This window comes from Lathyrus oleraceus, chromosome 7 (assembly GCF_024323335.1).
Source record: "Lathyrus oleraceus cultivar Zhongwan6 chromosome 7, CAAS_Psat_ZW6_1.0, whole genome shotgun sequence".
Classification (NCBI taxonomy): Eukaryota; Viridiplantae; Streptophyta; class Magnoliopsida; order Fabales; family Fabaceae; genus Lathyrus; species Lathyrus oleraceus.
The window spans coordinates 507,282,814-507,302,910 of NC_066585.1; positions in this window are offsets into that span (position 1 = coordinate 507,282,814).

The following is a 20,097-nucleotide window of genomic DNA, read 5'->3' on the forward strand; positions in this document are numbered from 1 at the left end:
TGATACTCGTTTGTAACCTTGTTTGATTGTATTGAAGTTATTTATTTGGTTCGTACGACCCATGATTTTTATTCTTGATTTGAGAGGGTTTTCACGTTAAAAAATTTATGTTCTTTATTCACTTTCAATTCTTATAATTGTTGCCATATATTTATTTTTTCTCCTCAAATATCCGTGCAAGTTGAGAATTTTATATATGCGACATGTTGTTTGTTATTGTGTTTTGTGTTAATTCTCATCATAGCGTCATCAGAGTTTTTGGTTATTGCCTTGCTTGAATGATTGAGTGATATATGAATATAAAGAGAACGAGCTTGAAGGGTACTAATTATCATTTGTGAATAAATTAAAATCCATCTTCTTATTTTTTGTTCTAAAAATCTGGATTCTAATTTTAACGAAGAATGGGAATTTGAACGGGGTGTGGTTTCAATAGGCAATATATGGATGATAAATTTTATAATAATATTGTTAATGATACAAATGTAAAAATATTATGGGAGAAGATATAGTCCAACTTCATAAGTATGAAATATAAGGATGAGACTAATATTTCATACACTTAAGTGATTTTCAAGATCTCCTTAATCAAATGTGAGGAATGGGTATTATGTTTGATGAAGAGCTATTAGAACTATTTCTATTATTCTTTATCAGAGTCGTAGGAGACATTTAACATTTATGTAACAAGTTCAGCTCTTAAAGGTGTTTTTTTTATTTGAAAATGTCTAAGGGTGGTCACATGGTTCTTCATCTCAAATTAAAATACTTGGCACTAAAAATAAGAGAGAATTTAGAAAAATGAGCATAGGGTGGTCAAGATAATAGGAGGAGGAAGTCCAAGGATCGATACAAGAATGCAGAGTATATTTATTGTCATAAACCAAGACACATTCAGAAGAAAAAAATTCTTTAGTATATGGAGAATAAAGGCAAAAAAGTAAGTAGAAAAAAAGAGGTCGCGATGATGATAGTGATGATGATCATGTTACTATTGCTACCAGTGATAATCTTGTTATTTTTCGTGATCTTGATTTAGTTAATCTTGGATCCAATGAGAGCATATGGATGATTGATACTTACACTACATGTTACATCGAGGAATGAGTTATTCACCCATTATATTTTAGGTGACTTTTGAGTACTAACGATGGGTAATGAGGGTGTATCTAAGGTAATCGGTGTTGGTGATGTTTGTTTACAAACCAACATGAGTATGTAGTTGTTACTTAAAGGATTTAAGCATGCTCCAGATGTTCACTTTAATTTGATATCAGTGCATCTGTTTGATGATCGTAGTTTTGACAATCACTTTGTTTCTAGAAAGTGGAAACTCGGTAAAGGTAACTTGGTTGTGGCTAGAGAGGAGAAAATTTATAAATTGTATTGGACAAAAAAATTGGTTGCGAAAGACAATGTGAATGTTAGCCATATCAGTGATAGAGGTTTCAACTATTTAGCTCGAAAGGATATGCTTCCAAGATTGAACCATGAAAAATTGGATAAATGTTCTCGTTGCATGGTTGGTAAATAGACTAGAGTACCCTTCAAAATAAATCATCCCTCAAGGACATAAGAGTTGCTTCAGTTGGTGCATTATGATGTTTGTGGCCCTTTAAAGATAAAATTACTTAGTGGTGCACAATATTTTTCTATTTTATTGTTGACTGTTCCAGAAAAATGTGTGTTTATACTTTGAAGAGAAAAGACCTAGAGTTGGAAAGTTTTAAAGAATTTCATGCTTTTGTTGATAATTAGACATGTAGGAAGTTGAAACGTGTTTGTACTGACAACAATGGTGAGTATTATGGACCCTTTGATGTCTATTGCAATCATCATGTTATTTCACAGGAAACTCCTCCTCCTTAAACTCCTCAATTGAATGGTTTAACATATAAGTTGAATCGAATACTAGTTAATAGTGATGTGTATGCTCTATGAATCCAAGTTGCCTAAATAATACTAGGGTGAGGCATTGTACAACGTGATGCATGTTCTTAATCTTAATTCTACTATGGCTTTGAATAGTGAGATTCCAAACAAGATTTGGTTTAAAAAGAACGCTATTTATGATCATTTCAGAGTATTTGGTTTTAAGGAATTTGTGAATGTTACAAAGGATGAAAGATCCAAGTTGGATACAAAGTCAAAGCAGTGTATCTTCATCAGTTATAGCCAAGATGAATTCAGTTACATGTTGTAAGTCCTATAAGTAAAAATATTATTAGGAGTTGTGATGCAGTGGTCATGGAAGATCAAAACTATTGAAGACATTAATAAGATGGAGAAAAGTACTATGACTGAGAAAGATAACATCATGTCTGATGTCGATCCAGTGTGGCTACCTGGTCCTAATACGAATATTATTTATGACAATGTTCAGAATGATGAGCCACATGATTATGTTGGTGATCAACAATTTAGATATGAATCAAATATTCCACTAGGTGGTGATAACAGTCTAGAAAATGAGATGTCAGAGGATGAAAATCCTAGTGATGCTTATGAATCATCCCAATCCAAACTTAGAAAGTCCAATATGTCGAGAAAATCTTCTACAAGGTGTGATTCTAATGATTATATGATTTTGACTAATGAAGGTGAACATCGTTGTTTTCAAGAGACCATGGAAAGTGAATAAAATCAAATGTGGTTAGTTGCAATGTATGATAACATGAAAGTTATGCATGATAGTCACAGTTACAATATGGTAAAGTTGACAAAAGGAAAAAAAGGCTTTGGGAAACATGTGGGTCTATAAAGTGAAACATGAAAGTAACTCTAAATCTTTGAGGTATAAATCTAGATTAGTGGTGAAAGGATATCGTCAGAGAAAGGTATCATACTCCAGTTTTTCCCCTCGAGCAATAAACCAATGCATTCATCAAGGCATCCATATCATCTGCATATCATAGCATGCATTTCTTTCAGCATAGTGCTTAAAAAGTCACTCAAAATAAAGTTTCGATTTTGTAGATAGACCGGTTGAATCAATTTATAAATGTGTGTAAACTTAGCGGGTGAAATATTTCAAGATCGAGCTTGCAGATGTCAGGTTTACTGATCTACAGTTCGCGTAGTTGAATCTGGCGTGCTCGTTTTATTGTTTTGGTTTCGTTTACGTTCGCATTTCGATCAGTCTGAGCCTTTTCAACCGAACACTTTTTACTACAAAATTTGATCTTTATCTGTCTGTTTTCCGGAGCTTTATTTCGTGTGCATCATTTTATTACATTCATTTTATTTTTTCGTGCATTTTCATGCCCGGTTTTGTTCATTTTATTTTATTTTATTTTTGTTTCTCTATCAAAATGACAAGCAAAAACAAATAGGATCGATGAAACGTTCGATTTTACTTTATTTGGCTTTGTTAAAAATTTGTGTTTCTTTAATACACTTATTTTATTAAGTTCTTTTTAATCACTCAAACATCTAGAGGGATATTTTTGAAATAAAAAATTATAAACCCTAATAGCATCATATATATATATATATATATATATATATATATATATATATATATATATATATATATATATATATATATATATATATATATATATATATATATATATTAATTGTGTTAGAAAGAAGGAGTCAGACCAATTCACACAAAAAAACCTTACACACGACACATTGCTTTTTGAAAAACACAAATACATTTTTTTTAAATTAAAAAGAGAAATCTAAAATAAAGGTGGCGACTTTCTCAATAAAAAAAAAACTCAGAAGAACGCTTTTGACTATTCTTCCTCAACCGCCCGCCTCGCCATTTTTCTCTTCTTCTTCCTTCAACCTAACAACTTTATCCACCTCTCTTACATCGGCTCTCACTGCTTCCTATATTCCCCGCTCATCCTTCCAACACCTCCATACCACATCACCACCATAAAACCCAACCACCCACACCTGTCACCTTTCCACTTCCTTCCTCCGCCTCTACCACCTCTCAACAAACATCAATAAACGTCCAACCTCCATCTTAAACCAAACTGCCACCTCTCAACACAGTAACCATTCCACAGCCGAACAACTTCTCCTCCGACCACCCATCAACCCTTAACACTAAACCACCACCTTCAACATGAAGGATAATTGCGGTCCAAAACGCAGCGGAAATTAAAATTTTCTCCTTTAGAGATCCTTACGAATGGTCATGATCAGTGATAGAATATTTACCTCTTGTGACGATTGAAACCTTTGGTGCAAATCTCTTGCGACAATCAAAACCTTTGATGTAGATCCACGGGGCGATCACGAACGTTGAACGATGACAACGTCTCTACTCAGTCCACACGAACGGTTTCCTTCAATCTCAGTGCTAGCTGGTACGAATGAAGGCTTTGAGAGAGAGAGAGAGAGAGAGAGAGAGAGAGAGAACGAAAATAATGCAACCGCAATCAATGCTTCTGCACAAGGGTTCTATTTATAGAACCACTTGTGTGGGCTTCAAGCTAAAAGGCCCACTTAAGTGTATTTTGGCCCATATCTTATAATATGCCCAAAATCACTTAAGCCCATGGTACCTTACCATATTTCGTATTCTACTCAAGTACATCGTACCTTACGATGTTCTATAATTCACTTAAGGGCACCGTACCTTACGGTATTCCTTAGATACTCTATCTCTCATCAATCCGTCCTTTGTGTGTGACCCTGTAGGTTTTCGTGACGTTGGCAATTATATTAAATCACGTATTTAACATAATAAACAGTGAGCGGTATCTAGCAACACATCACTGCTACCCAAGACACGAAAATGTCATGTGATCTGACAAAACCTTCTGTGATAATACTTATGTGTATAATTACCCTTTTGCCCTTATGTCTATATTGAACACAAGGCATAGACCGTGTCATCCTTGTCCAGTTCAATATTGGGCCCATAGACATTTATCCTGTTATGCAGGATGGGCAAATTCCATCTAGGTCACTCATGTCCCTCAGCATGCTTCGTGGGGTACCCATCAACTGTCTTTATGGTTATCCAGTTACGGACAACATTTGATCAGCAATAAAGCACCTGACTCTACATCTAGGGTCCATAGTGGTTTCAGGTCGAAGAGTGGCATACACCATTATCACCATGAGAATAACTTATGACACTTTTCATAACTTTCTATATAGTATTCTCATAGCGGGTCAATCCGGTATAAATATTACTCTTAATATTCATACTTATGTTTAAGACTTGATAACTCCTTATCCATGATCCATGAGATGTGTTCATCAGTCTATATACATAATAGTCTTAATGCTTTAATATCATCCCACTTCACAATAAAGCTCGACTACGGATACTTTAAGAATAGTGTCCTTGTGTTTAATGTGATCTCATGATTAAGTCATACTTGATACATTTAAACAGACTAACTATTCTAGGGACTTTATTAAACAAACGTAATAAAGAAAAAGCCTTTTATTATTAATAAATAATTCGATACAAGTACCAAAAGTATTGGCCTCTAGGGCTTACACCCACACAACAAGCTTCATTGTGCCACTTCGACCTCCCTTCACAAGCAATCGTGCAACCACCATTTATGATCTGCATCATTTTCAACAACACATCTTCGAACTCAATCGTTGCAACAACTCAGCAACAACATGTTCCAAGAAACATTATTCAACAAACACGTTCCAGGTGACACGCTCCAAGAAACACAATTCACCACAACAACAAACAGTTACACAACGATTTCGGTTGGTTTTTTCCTTTCTCTCTTAATCGGATTTGTTTTCCTATTTTATGTTGTTGTATTGTGTTTCGAGGTCATTGTGTTTGTGTTGTGTTGGCTTGTTTGTTTGATTTACATTGATCATTTATTGTATTAATTTTGTAACATTATTGTAATTGAATAATATGTGTGGGATAGGTTGTTTAAGTTTCTATTTTTTATTATGTTGAAAACGGATCGAATTCATGTGTGTGTGTGTGTGTGTGCATGCGACATTTTCAATTTGGTTGTCGTTGCATTTAAATTCAAATTGTCTATGCGCTTCTGATGGTTTAGCATAGCGACAATCCTCATTTTTTATTTTCGCCACTTTGCGCTTCGACATGCAATTTTTTATTTCACGATGTTATATTTTGTTGCGTTCGATTTATTTGCAATGAGCGTATTGTGCATTATCAATTTGAAATTTGATTTGTATTAAGATACAATGATCCAATATCATTACATTTAAATCGAATTTAAATTCTACTTTGGTAGTTTTGCGTTGTACGTCTTTGCGTTACGCGACATCTATTCGCGTCCTCTCGTTATGATTTTTGATTCGTGCATGCTTCGGTTTTCTTTTCTCTTTCGATTAAATTATGTTAATGTGTGTTGTGATTATTTTGTATGCGCTTCTATTCGTTTATTTGGTTGTGGGCTTTGTACATATTGTGATTCAATTTTTTTGTGGCGTTAAGTTACGCCTCGTGTTAAAGTTCGTATCACCATGCTAGAATTCACACCCTTCGCGATGCAATTCACGATCTAGCATTATGTTTCTAACCTTCCATTCACTCTTCAACCATTTTCACAATCCATTTCACCATTAACCATTTTCAAACCATTTCATTCTGCAACGCAAACAAAAATGCTTGATCCAACGTTAAGCTCTTTTCTTAAATAAAAATTCAAAAATGACTAATAAACAACTTTGACCATTTTCAAATAATGGAAGAAAAATACTACGTTGGTGTAAGATCTAGTCATAGTCTCGAGGGTTATATCCGAGTTGTAAGAGCTTGCAAGTCGTCTTCCATCCAAAAATTCAAATGCATTTTCCTTTCGCAATAAATTGGATGAAAAAGACTACCTGGGTGTAAGGTCGAGTCATAGTCTTGAATGTTAGGCCCAAGTTGTAAGTGCTTGAATTCCCAAGTGTTTGTCTTCCACTCAAAACACTTGTAAATATTCCAAACTCTTTTCATAACAAAAGTGGAAGAAAAAGACTACATGGGTGTAAGGTTCAGTCATAGTCTCGAGTATTAAACCCAAGTTGTAAGAGCTTGCAAGTTATAAATTCTTGTCTTCCAACCCAAAAAGACATCCAACACATCCAAACCATTTTTCCTCTTGGCATAACCTTCAAAATCCTTTTAAAATGAAAGATACTTCATCTCGAGACGATGCAAAATAACACCTCATCCACATATGTGTGAGTAAGATAAGTGACATTTTCCCGTGAATGTTGATATGTAGAAATTCATTCAATGTGATGCAAATTTCCACTCCTCTAACTATTTTGGGTAAGCAATATTTTCCGTTCGATTGCGACAATGAAAACTTTTGCTAAAATTGACCCACAAACAAATATTTTCTATCCAGAACTACGTAGTCTTGAGTTCTCCATCGCACCCGAGGATACATAGGAGCAAGACCCGCAATCTTGTCAGGCACATCAATCAAAAACTTTGTTGTGACCCTTTCTTTTTCTCTTTAAACCTTTTAATAACTCGAGAAAACCAAATATTTCAAAAGCTAACACTTATACACAGACTAACTAAATGGTTCCCGTTGAATACAACGGACGTGAGTGGTGTTAATACCTTCCCCTTGCATAATCGACTCCCGAATCCGATTTGGTTGTAACAACCATATGATTGTCGTTCTTTTAGAGAGTTTATCGATATTTTTCATTTCTATTTTTGGGGAATAAATAAAGTTTGGTGGCGAATCTGCTAGTCATTCTCCAAGCGTGTGACGCGCCCACGAGATCGTATTTTTTGAGATGCGACCAAAAGGGTGTTCATTTTAAGGAGATTTTATCACCTATGTCAAAAATGTCATCGATTAGAATTATGTTGAGTTGGGAAACTAACTTTAACTTAGAGGTAGAGGATAGGAATGTGAAAATAACTTTACTTCATGGTAATTTGGAGGAAGAATTTTATATGAAACACCATGATGGTTTCCTTGTTAAAGGCAAGGAAGACTATGTGTGTGGACTTATAAAAATTTATTTGGTTTGAAGTAAGCTCCAAGACAGTGGTACAAGAAGTTTGAGTTTGTTATGTCTTACCAAGGATACATGAAAACCACTTTTAAGCATTGTCTTTGATAGAAAATTTTGTAATGATGATTTCATTATCATGCTACTATATGTTAATGACATGTTTATTGTTGACAAATATATTTCATAGATTGACAAGTTACAAAAGCAGTTGGTGAGTCTTTTTCCATGAAAGACACGGGGAGCAACTAAACATATTCTTCGTATAAGAACCATGCGTGAAACAAAGGAGAAGAATATTATATTTAAAGAGTGTTGCAGATATATCAGATGGAAGCTCAGGCGATAAACATTTCTCTTGTACTCATATTAAATTGAGTTCTAAACAAAGTCCTTCTAGAGAAAATGAAAAATAGATACGTGACGGATTCCTTATGTGTCTATTGTGGGTAGTTTGATATATGCAATGATGTGTACCAGGCTAGATATTACACATGTTGTTGGTACGGTTAGTTGATTTTTGTCAAATCAAGGTAAAGAACATTGGAATGATGTGAAATGTACTTTGAGTTATCGTTGTGGTACTATTTGTACGAGACTTTGTTTTGGAGGTGGCAAACCTACTTTGGTTGGATACTTCGATTATGATATGGCTGGAGATGTTGATTCCAAAAAGTTTACTCCATGCTACATGATTAAATTTGTAGTGGAAGTTGTGGCTTAGCAATATAGATTGCAAAAGTGTGTTGCATTGTCTACTATATAGACAGAGTTCATTGTCATATTGAAGCATACAAAAATTTATTATGATTGAAGAAAATCTTGCACGAGTTTTGATTTTATTTAAGAAAAATATGTATTATTTGTTTATAGTCAAAGTGCTAATCATCGTGGTAAGAATCACATTTTTCATAATAGATCCAAACACATTGATGTGAGGTATCATTGGATACATGATGTTTAAAATACTAAGTTATTTGAATTAATTAAAGTTCATACTATACTCTTTGTTATTTTAGCTAGTTGTTTATCCTATTTGTACATTAATACAATACTCTTTTGTAATCTCATTTAATTATAATAGAGTTATTTTTTTGGACAGAATGATTTGTGGTATTTATTGTTGTATTGAGGAGTTTTTCATATTAAAGATTTAATGTTTTTATTCACTTTCAATTTCTATATTTGCAGTCATATGTTTATTGTTGTTTCTAAAAAAAATCTTGTAAATTGGGAGTTTTATGGTTTGTTTTTGTGTTTTGTATTAATTCCTATTAGGGAGATCAATATATATATCCTCCGGTAAGCATGTTTCACATCGTAAGCATAAAAACAATAATCATTCAGTTCTTACCTATACAGAGATAGATCTTGCCTAAATTATTAGGGGATACGGTGAATCCCAACTAAAATATATAATACAAATTTATTAAAACCATTTTTATATTTTTTAATCATTACATCACTCCTAAAAAGTGCACAAATAAATTACTAATAGTATTAAAAATCAAAAACATAATTTTTAAGCAGCATTAGTCAATAATGTACAAACTATTGTCATCAAACCAAATCTCATTATTAGTTCATTCAATAACTCAATAATTAATTGTGTAATATATATATATATATATATATATATATATATATATATATATATATATATATATATATATATATATATATATATATATATATATATATATATATATATATATATATATATATATATATTATATATATATATATATATATATATATATATATATATATATATATATATATATATATATATATATATATATATATAACATTTTTTAGAAGAAGACATAAAAAACGAAAAAGAGTCCAACAAAATTCATCTAAAACTAGATTTTAAAAAAATACAATAATAATAATAATATAGACAAAGACTTCACAGTTATTTATTTACAAGAGAAGAAAAATAAGACTTTTTTTTATGGATAAAAAAATTTAATATCTTATGTCCTACAATATTAACCTATTAAAGTTGTTGGGTAAAAAATCAAAGCTCATTAATATAAACTAACCCTAGCTGTCAAATAAATTGCATCTCTTCTAATACAGGGGCAATGACAATAATGTTCTCAAAAAACCTCTGAAATTTAATCTTAAGAGAAGTACTCTCTAATCAAAGATTTTTTAAAATGATATTTGAAGACATCTCTCCAGCATTTCAATTCTCGACAATAACATTTATTTATATTTATGTATTAATATAAATAAGATATTGATATTTATCAATAAATAATTTTTGAAGTAAAAATACCAAAATAATCTATTTCAATAAATCTAAAATATCAGAAATAAACCAACATCAACTAGAAGTGAAAAAAAATCAAACTCATACAAAATATATAAAACAAATCAAAACTTCTCTTAAATAGGACGAATAAACACTCAAAATCTAATATTTTGAAACGCATAATGATGAAAATTTTAATATTTAAGGAGAACTGTGAGAAATTTTGGAATTTTTAATATTTTAAAATATGTAAAATTTGAGTTAAAGAAAACAAAAAATAAGAGATTATAATTATTATCAACATATACATTAGATCTGTCAGCCAAAAAATATCATTAAAAGAACCATTTCAAATCATAAAGAAATTTATCTGACACTTGTACAATTTTTAAAGAAAAAACTCAATTTTAACCTTTTTTTTGTTTAACTTTTTAAATTTTGACATTTTACTAAAAAGATGTTACTCTTCAAACGTTTGTAAATGTGAAAAACTCGGTAACTATAAAAGTTTCACATTTATGTACAGCGGATTATGCACATTTTCTAGAAACTTCAGGTGATTTGAAAAAATTAGGTAAGTGTTTTTATCAATTTATTAAGGGGAAATGCTAACGAGTGTCTCAGGGGCAGTGGTAAAGACATTAACATGGTAAGTTGAACATTATTTAAGAAATTAAAAGGACATGTTTTTTTCTAAATATATGTATATTCAATGCATTGAAAATAAAAATAATTAACTCTTTTAAAGAATATTGTATGTATTTAATAACATATTTTTTTTATTTGAAATTCTTAACCAGTGCTTTGGGGCACTGGTTAGCATGACCTTTTATTAAAATGTCATGTATACATTGTATTTATGCCAAATTTATAAATAATCTACCTGATTTTTACCCAAAACTGCTTAAATTTGTAAATGTAACATTCTTGTTTTGTAATCGTCTTTAATGGATGAAGCTCCTAAAAAATTACATAGTTCATCACAACTACTGAGGTATGTTTATTAAAAAAACTCACTTTGATAATTTAAATTTTATAAACTTGTCTAAACCTATCATAAATTGAGTTTATGTTATATTAAGTAGATATTTCGAACCTGGACATAGACACAAAGTATTGATCAACATCAGAGTAATATTGTAATTATTATTCATTCTGATATAGCCAATGAGATAAAAGATGGGTGTGACAGATTAGTGGTTGGTTGTGAAAGAGGAAAAAATTACAAGAATAACGAAAATTTATCTGTCTTTTGTAGAAAAATGATCGAGTGCCTTTTTCGATTGAGTTCAGTTCCAAATGGTGAGGGTTGGATCATCAAAGTTAGATGTGAAATTTACATACATGATCTTGAAAAGACGTTAGACAGTTATGATATACTCGACTATTTAAAACCAGATAAAAGACAGGTTATAAATGATACAATGAAGTATCAAATGGCGACGAGATTCATAATGGGTGTGTAAAAAGATCAGAATCTAAAAAATATTACAAATGCACGAAAGTGTATAAATCATGGGATACATATTATTCTATTATGAGAAGACCATACACATAAATACAACTCTTGATAAGTTTAACTCATGATGAGAAATATTTGTGTTAGACAAGAAACAATGAGAAATCAGATGTTGTGGTTGATATATTATGGACACATCCTGATTCAGCAAGCTTCTTAATATATTTTGTTTGGTTCTGGTCTGACTCCACGTACAAAACAAATAGGTATCAACTCTCATTACGTCAACATACATTCTCTATTTGGTTTTCTTATTTGAAACATGAATGGGAAGACAATTTCACATGGACAATGGAGAAGCTAAAGCAATAGTTCTCACCCGAGAAGTTATTTTCCAAGGTTATGGTGAATAATTGAGAATTTTCTTTTATGAATGTCAACAAAGTTGTTTTTTAGTATCAGTCCACCTATTATGTATTTTTCATATTATGAAAAAATATTGAGGCAAAATGCAAGTTGCTTATTGAGGAGAATAAACAAAATTTGGTGAAAATATTTGGTAAGATCATGTATTTTAAATGGGTGGTTGAGTATAAGCGGGATTCGCAACATTTTAAGTTAGTATGTGTTGACATTCATACCTTAGTTGATTATGTTAACCAAATATGGTTGACTCCCTAAAAAACCATTGTTGAGCTTAAGATCGGGAAAGATGTAAAAACAATGAGGATAACATTTCACTGTTAGGAAACTAAGGGTCAAATCGTGTTGGAGGGAATATTAACAAGACCAAAAGACAATACTATGAAGAAAAAAATAATAAAATGTCCCAACAGTTGGTGATATTGATCAAGATGATGACATTATGTTATGTTAAAAATATGTTATGTTATACTAGGTTTATGTTAATGTCATGTTATGATTATGTCATGTTAAATTTATGTTTGCACTGATGCAACCGACAAGAAGTCGTGATACAACAAGTAATAATACAAAAAATAATAAAGTCCATGTGTCGGCCTACCACGTGCAATGTGCAAATTTTTCACTTCTATAACAAAAGTGTTTCCATCTATTTTATTAAACCCATAATCGTATCCATAAGAGGACCCATCATTTGCAAATCATCTATTGATCCGTTAAACCAGATGATGAAGGCGGTTGTGGGATGTCATCTGAAGGTACAATATGATCTGATGGTGGGGAATTTCATCTAAAGGTATAACATATGAAGGGACAGCTACACCAAAAAGGATGTTGGGAGGATGTAATATCTTATAGTACGATTCTAAGTACTCATTCAGACATTGTCTAGGAAACGTCATAACCCCTGCTTTTTTTTAATTGCAATGAAATAAATCATCATGTTACTCTTAAACCACATTCAATTCTAGATGGTACACTATACACAAGTCGAAGAATGGCCTACACATGACAAAACGGCGTAGACACTGCTCAGGAATGTGTGTTATCACAAAAATATACCAGAGTAGATAACCTAGAAAAAATAGTACAACATCGTCCAACTCTCGGTGCACCTGATAGCTTGAGTATCGTGTCTAAATGACATCCTCGATGGTGAATGTATATATAATTCAAAATACTTTCTGGGTGAGCATGATTGTCAACTCGCCTAGTCGTTCATGGGAAGTCATTTATGATAGGTTTCATATACTTCTTATCACAAATTATGGAAAAGTGCTCGTAGATCCAACAATATATTAGTAGTAAGATATACAATTTAATATAACATAATGTTGCATAAATACAAAGAGGCCCATATAACCTCCAAGTTGTCTTGTATTAAATGTAGTAGCCTTTTCCATAGTGATAGAGAATCGTCAGCGCAACACATATGCATGTTTGTCTATGAAAACCAAGGTTGGTGAACAAGGAGAAATATCTCACATCAATGTACATATATGACTTGTTTGGAAAAAGAATGCATCAAATAATGTAGCACGTACACTCTGACAACCACTTTGTACCTAACATACTCCATGAATGTCATATATCTCTCTTTGAACCAAGACAGACAAAAATGAACATTCATGTTAACCCTAAACTCCTCAAATGTGTCTCGTGAACACTGGAATATTTATGCATTCATGACATCTAGGTCATAGCATTATTAAGGACTAAACAAGGTGTCCCTGTGAAACCCTGAGATGTTTATGCATTCATGACAACTACATCATAACATTATTAAGGACTAAACAAGTTACCCGCAAAGGAGACATGGAAAAAGCTAGACACATTGTGGTCATATCCCTTATCAAAATATATAATGAAGAGGTCTCCTTATATCATCACTCCACAAAAACATAGGGAAATGTCGTTTCCATCCTTGGGTGTACCTCTCATGCCCTTCAAAACCCAAAAATACCCTTATGCTTCCGAAAATGCATCTCTGAACACACCCAAAACCATACAAATCTTTGCTTTTCTGAGATTCACCCCAGTTTTTTTTTTAAAAATGCTACGAAGATGCATCTCCATATACTATTTGGGTGTATCCGGAGATGTATCTCCGAAACACCCCATGCACTCATTTATGGGACTTTTTTATTCATGTAATTGATTAAAATAACAAGTCAGTGATTTTTCCAGAGATGCATCTCTAGAAACTCTCAACCTGAAATTTAATAAAATACCACCTTACATGATCTTCTTCTTCATACTAAAAACATACTCCATTGCAAAACCCTTAAAAAAATTCTCATTCCCAATCAACTTTTCAACACAAAAACATCATTCTTGTGTTTCATCACGTCAAAGGGAGTAAAACAAGATGGAATTGCATGTAAAGATCATTTAATCCATCATTACTTGCATTAATCTTGTTTATAGCTGAAAAATGAATGTTGGAATTCGGATACACATCTCCGGACAAAATTAGGTGTGGTTCGGATGTGCATCTTCAGATTTTCCTGTTAGTTTGATCTTTAACATTGTTTTTATGTTATTGGTGGTAATAGATATGGTGCACCCGGATATGTTTACCAAAGCTATTGTGAGTGTGGATGACAAACCAACCAAAGTGAATCATGACATTAAACTGGATGAAAAGAATGATGATGTTAAACCGGATGAAGTGAATGTTAATGTTAAACCAGGTACTCTATAGTTGCATGTCCTTAATAAATTTATGGATAGTACCCAAATACGGTCATTTTGTTGTTTGTCTTATCGCTTTCATTTTGATTTACTTTTGATTATTGAGTTGCATTCATGATTGCGCCTTTTTGGATCATGTTTTGAAATGATTTGTTTTTAGCATGCATAAACCATTTGTTAGGTTTGAACTTGATCATAATTATTTTAATCAATTGCATGAGTCGGTGGAACAAGAGTCATATATGTTATTGATTCAAGTTAGGTGAAAAGAAAAATCTCAAAGTTTTTTCAAAATTATAAAAAAAATTGGGATTTTGGGTGTTTGATTATAATCAAGCAAAGATCCTAATTCGAATCATTTTGGACAGAAGCAAACCAGAAATTTCAAAAAAATTGATTCGAATCAAATTTGACACATGATTCGAATCAGCCAACTCTAAGCCACCTCAGCCTAAGTTGATCCGAATCAAACTTTACGCCTTATTTGAATCATACAATTTTTTCCATATTTTTCAGTTGGCTCAGCTTGTTTGATTCGAATTAGAATTAACACATGATACGGATCACTGAGTCTTTGATTCGAATCATACTTTGATCTTGATTCGAATAAAGTGAAAAATTGGTCAAAACTCTATTTTTATTTTATTCCACTTTACTTGTTCAGTTAATTCAAATCATGAAATGCTCTTGGTTTGAATCTAACAAATTTTTCAACCATATTGTGTGCGTAATCTCAAGCACATATAAAACATGTTTTTCATCACTTCTCAAGTAACGAATCAACAAATTCATATTCATTCTTGGGTGATTCTGGGGAAAAAATCAATACCGTCTATTTTTGAAAGTTTAAGTTCTTGCAATGAAATTCTTACATCCTCAACTTTAATTTGATTCAGATCTTAATAAAGAGATATTTATAATTGATTGAAGGAGACACGCTCTTGAAACTAATTGTTCTTGAAGATTTGGTTGAGATTTGCAGGTAGTTTGCAAAATTGAGGTGATTGGCATTGGTCTTGATAAATTCCAGTGAAAAGAAAGAGGTTCTTCTCTCCAGACTTTCTTGGTAGTGTGGTGAAAGAGAATAGGAATAAGGCAAATTTATTCTCAAATATTCAGACAATTCATCGCTCAAGTAGTTGGTAGGATCAAAGGGTTATTTCCACACACAAAGGCTTGGAGCGGATTGGTGATATTGGAATATTCAAGAAGCGTCAATCGAGTAAAGATTACACATAAGAGTTTGACATTACGTTGTATACAAGTCAAGATTCTAATAGGATATTTTAGAATTTTCAACATTATGATGGGTTGGTGATTCTATGAACTTTTGCAAATATTTTGTCAAATAAAAAGGAATAATTCATGTTCCAATGGGAATTCATTCAAGAGTGCACGTAGGCAAACCGAGAACGAATGTCGAAGCACTATAAATATATGTGTCATCTCTATTCTAACTCTTGCATTTAATTTTTCTAGGATTTGTATGCTTAGGAATTTAAATTCAAACGTAGTTTAACGTTTATTTAATTGGTAGCAATTTATTACCTAAGCCTGGGTTTTGTTAGAATTGGTGCCTAATTTAGATGCATTGGTGATTAAATCTAAGAAACAATTGAGGTTAGAATTCATTAACATTGAATCGTTGTATAAACACACTTTATGGAATATACAACTAAATCAATTGAATACTTTTGTGTATAATCATCAAATCATCTATGGTGTTTGTGAATTAATTTAGTGTTAACGTTATCAAGCTTCGAAAAGAATAATTTTCATATTTTCGCTTAAAACCTCTTGCGCATGCTTTTGAAAAAATCTTTGATATACAATTTTAGAAAAAGCGCTTGAATTTTTTAATAAGGGTTTATTCGTCCCCCTCTAGACCGTTTTTCTACTTCCATATTCTCACCCAACATGCTCATTTAATTGTTGTTAATGTAGATGTTTGTGCGCAATTTACAAATAAAGAAGTGTTTATTATTCGTGAGCATATGTTACAATGGATCCGTAAGGAGGCCGGAAAATTGGGGTTTGGTGTTGTAATCGGAAGATCCAACAATAGTTCGGATAGAAGACAAGAATTTATACAATGATATGTGAAAGAAGTGGCACATACAAACCAAAGATTAGGAAGTTGAAATGAGATGACACTGGATAAAGGAAATGTGAATGTCCATTTAAATTGCACAGATACTGTATGGCGGATGAGACATGGAAATTTAATGTGATTTTCGATATACATAATCATGCATTGAATGACAAGCTAGTCATACATCCCATTGTATGTTGCATTGTGCCGAAAGATATGGAACTTGTTTCGGACATGACATTAAATATGGTGGCGCCGAAAAACATACTCACATCTTTGAAACAGAAAAGACCTCTAAACGTTTCAAATATCAAGCAAATATACAACATGTGTGCTCGAGACAAAGGCAATAAGAGAACCTGGTTCTTAGATGCAATAACTCTTGAAGCTTTTGGATGATGACCACTATGTTTCGAGGTACAAAATTTGTAAGGATAAAGTCATCGTTCTAGATATATTTTGAAGTCATTCGGATTTCATCAAGTTGTACAACATCTTTCACTCCACGTTCATAATTGGCTCAACATACGAAACAAGCAACTATACACTTCCACTTCTGAAAATCGTTGGTGTTACTTCTACGGATATGACTTATTCAGTCGATTTTTCCTTTTTGGAATCCAAAAAAGAGGACCATGTTACATGGACTTTGGAAATGTGAAAAACTATGTTGAAGGACCAAGAAAACACACCACAAGTCATAAAAAACCAATATGTATGGATGAAGTTTGCACTCATCAGAAAATGCTCTATTTTGATGAGGATGGTGTGATAAAGGATGATAAATCATATATATATATATATATATATATATATATATATATATATATATATATATATATATATATATATATATATATATATATATATATATATATATATCATGACTGAGTGGAAAGTGATCCAAGAGAGATTCATGAATGCTAATGACATCATAAAATTACACATCAAAGAGCAACTGGAAAAAAGATTGTCTATCCAGAAACAACTGATATGAAACCACTGTCGGAACCGATTAAAAGAAAATGTGTCCCTAAAAAGGTCAAACTGAGAAAAAAGTGATAACTCCATGAGACTGTCTCATTCATACTTTGAAAATGTTTACTCATATTTTCCGAATTCTCCGACTCCAAGGTCCCAAAAAAGTGTTTTCAATGGTGCTCACATTGGCAAGTCATCTCCTACACCTCTGTTACTAAAAATCAAACATATTGAAGAGATGTTATTTTTTATGTACAAATACATTGAGCGAATTGTAGATGTTGAAGGTGATGTGAAATATGGTTTTCAAATTATTTCGAGATTTCTCGGTAAAGGAGAGAACGACTACCAATTTCTCCATTGTTATCTTATACAAGAGATAACGATGCATAGGGAATCATGCAGAAATTTATACAGGAACAAAGAAAATTACGCTGCAATTCTCGATGCTCTAGTTCCTTGTCTTACAGGTCTTGTTCCCTTTGACAAATGGATGTGTTTTCCAAAAATGGGACACCTTATAGCAAGTGTTTATGATAAGGTGTTTATTGATTTAAGACGATACGGTTTCTCGGATACAATATTTCCACTTCAGAGTAAGTCACCATAAAATTCATCCAAACGCATCATGTGTATTGGTTGACTATTAAGAAAACAATATTTTGTTCAAATTTATTTAAAATTTAAATGTCTTATATCAACGACATCACTGGAGTTGACGGCACATTTCACACAAGATATTAAAACACGTCGGATCACTTTCTAGAAAGAATGGAAGAGTTCACCAAATTGAGTGGTATTGAACGAGAAACAAATAAGGAAATGTCAAAGAATGAGCCACCAACAGATTTATGTAGTGACATATATTTTGATGCATTTTAGTTACAATCTAGCAATGTAGCATGTTTTTTGTATGTAACGCACATTACATGATGTTATAAAATTAGGTGGTGTTTTTCGAATAATTTTGTGTTTTGAAATTCTATTATGCATAATACCTTAGTATATTCTACATAATTTTTTTTGGATCCGAAGATGCATCTCAGGGTATACCTTATAATTATTTAAAAAAACAAAGGATTATATGAATCTGCATTTCTGGATAAACGCTTAATTTTTGAAAAAATTGCGGATTCGAATATGTATCTCTGAAGTCTTTGTAAGGTCCTTATTGCTCTACAACTTTTATAAATAGTATGTCATTCTTTTTTTTACACAAACCAGAATGACTACATATCATCATTTTGTATTCATGTTTAGATCTACAAGGACATACTTCTTGTCGATTTGAAAACTAAATTGAACACTCTCTTGTGATATCTAAAATACTGGAGAGTTGTCAAGTTCGAGTATTGTTCACCCTCGATAGACAACGAAGAGAAGATACGGTTCATCATGCTTGAACTGAAGACATGTGGAATACCTTTAATCATTACTCACAAAAGATCTGATTGAAGTGAATGCAACGATTCAAAGATCAAACAAAATTATTATAAACGTTCTGAACCACCTGCTTTTAATGACATATAATATTAATTTTATATGATATTTATCTATGTAAGATTTATTTTAATGTTAATTTATATTGATTTTCCATTCTATCATTATTTTTATGTTTCAAATTTAACTAACAAAATATATTCAGGAGAGATGCATCTTCAAAATGCTCACAAACTAATGAACTAAAAGGATTACATAGATGCATCTCCTAATCAACATTTTCAAAATACCCGAATCGAATTTGAACAACCCCCAAAACATACAACAATTGACTATCAAACATGGTGAGTGAACGAAACCCTATCAAAATAACATCATCCTCCAAACTTCTAACCGCACCACCCAAAAAAAAAAATATCGACGCTCAATTCAAGCAAATTTAAGTGGGTTTCACATCAGTGGTAACACGTTGCTGTGTTCATAAAATATATCGATCAACTCATACAACTTTATGCTGTCAAAGAAATTCTTGAAATTTAATTTAACAAAATTTTAGATTATAACCATGAATTCTCCAGGTGGGTAACTCTTAAACTATCTTCCTTAATTTATTTCAAATATTGCTATCATAGTTCTTAGAGGAAGCACTACAAATTTTATTGTCAGAATAATTTCCATAGTTTCAACACGGTAATAAGGGAAAAATATTTTTGAAAAAATAACAAATAATTAAGCTCGAAAACAATAACGAAGTTGAACTACTTTACAGAAAACGGTCAACAGAAATTTAAAAAATAA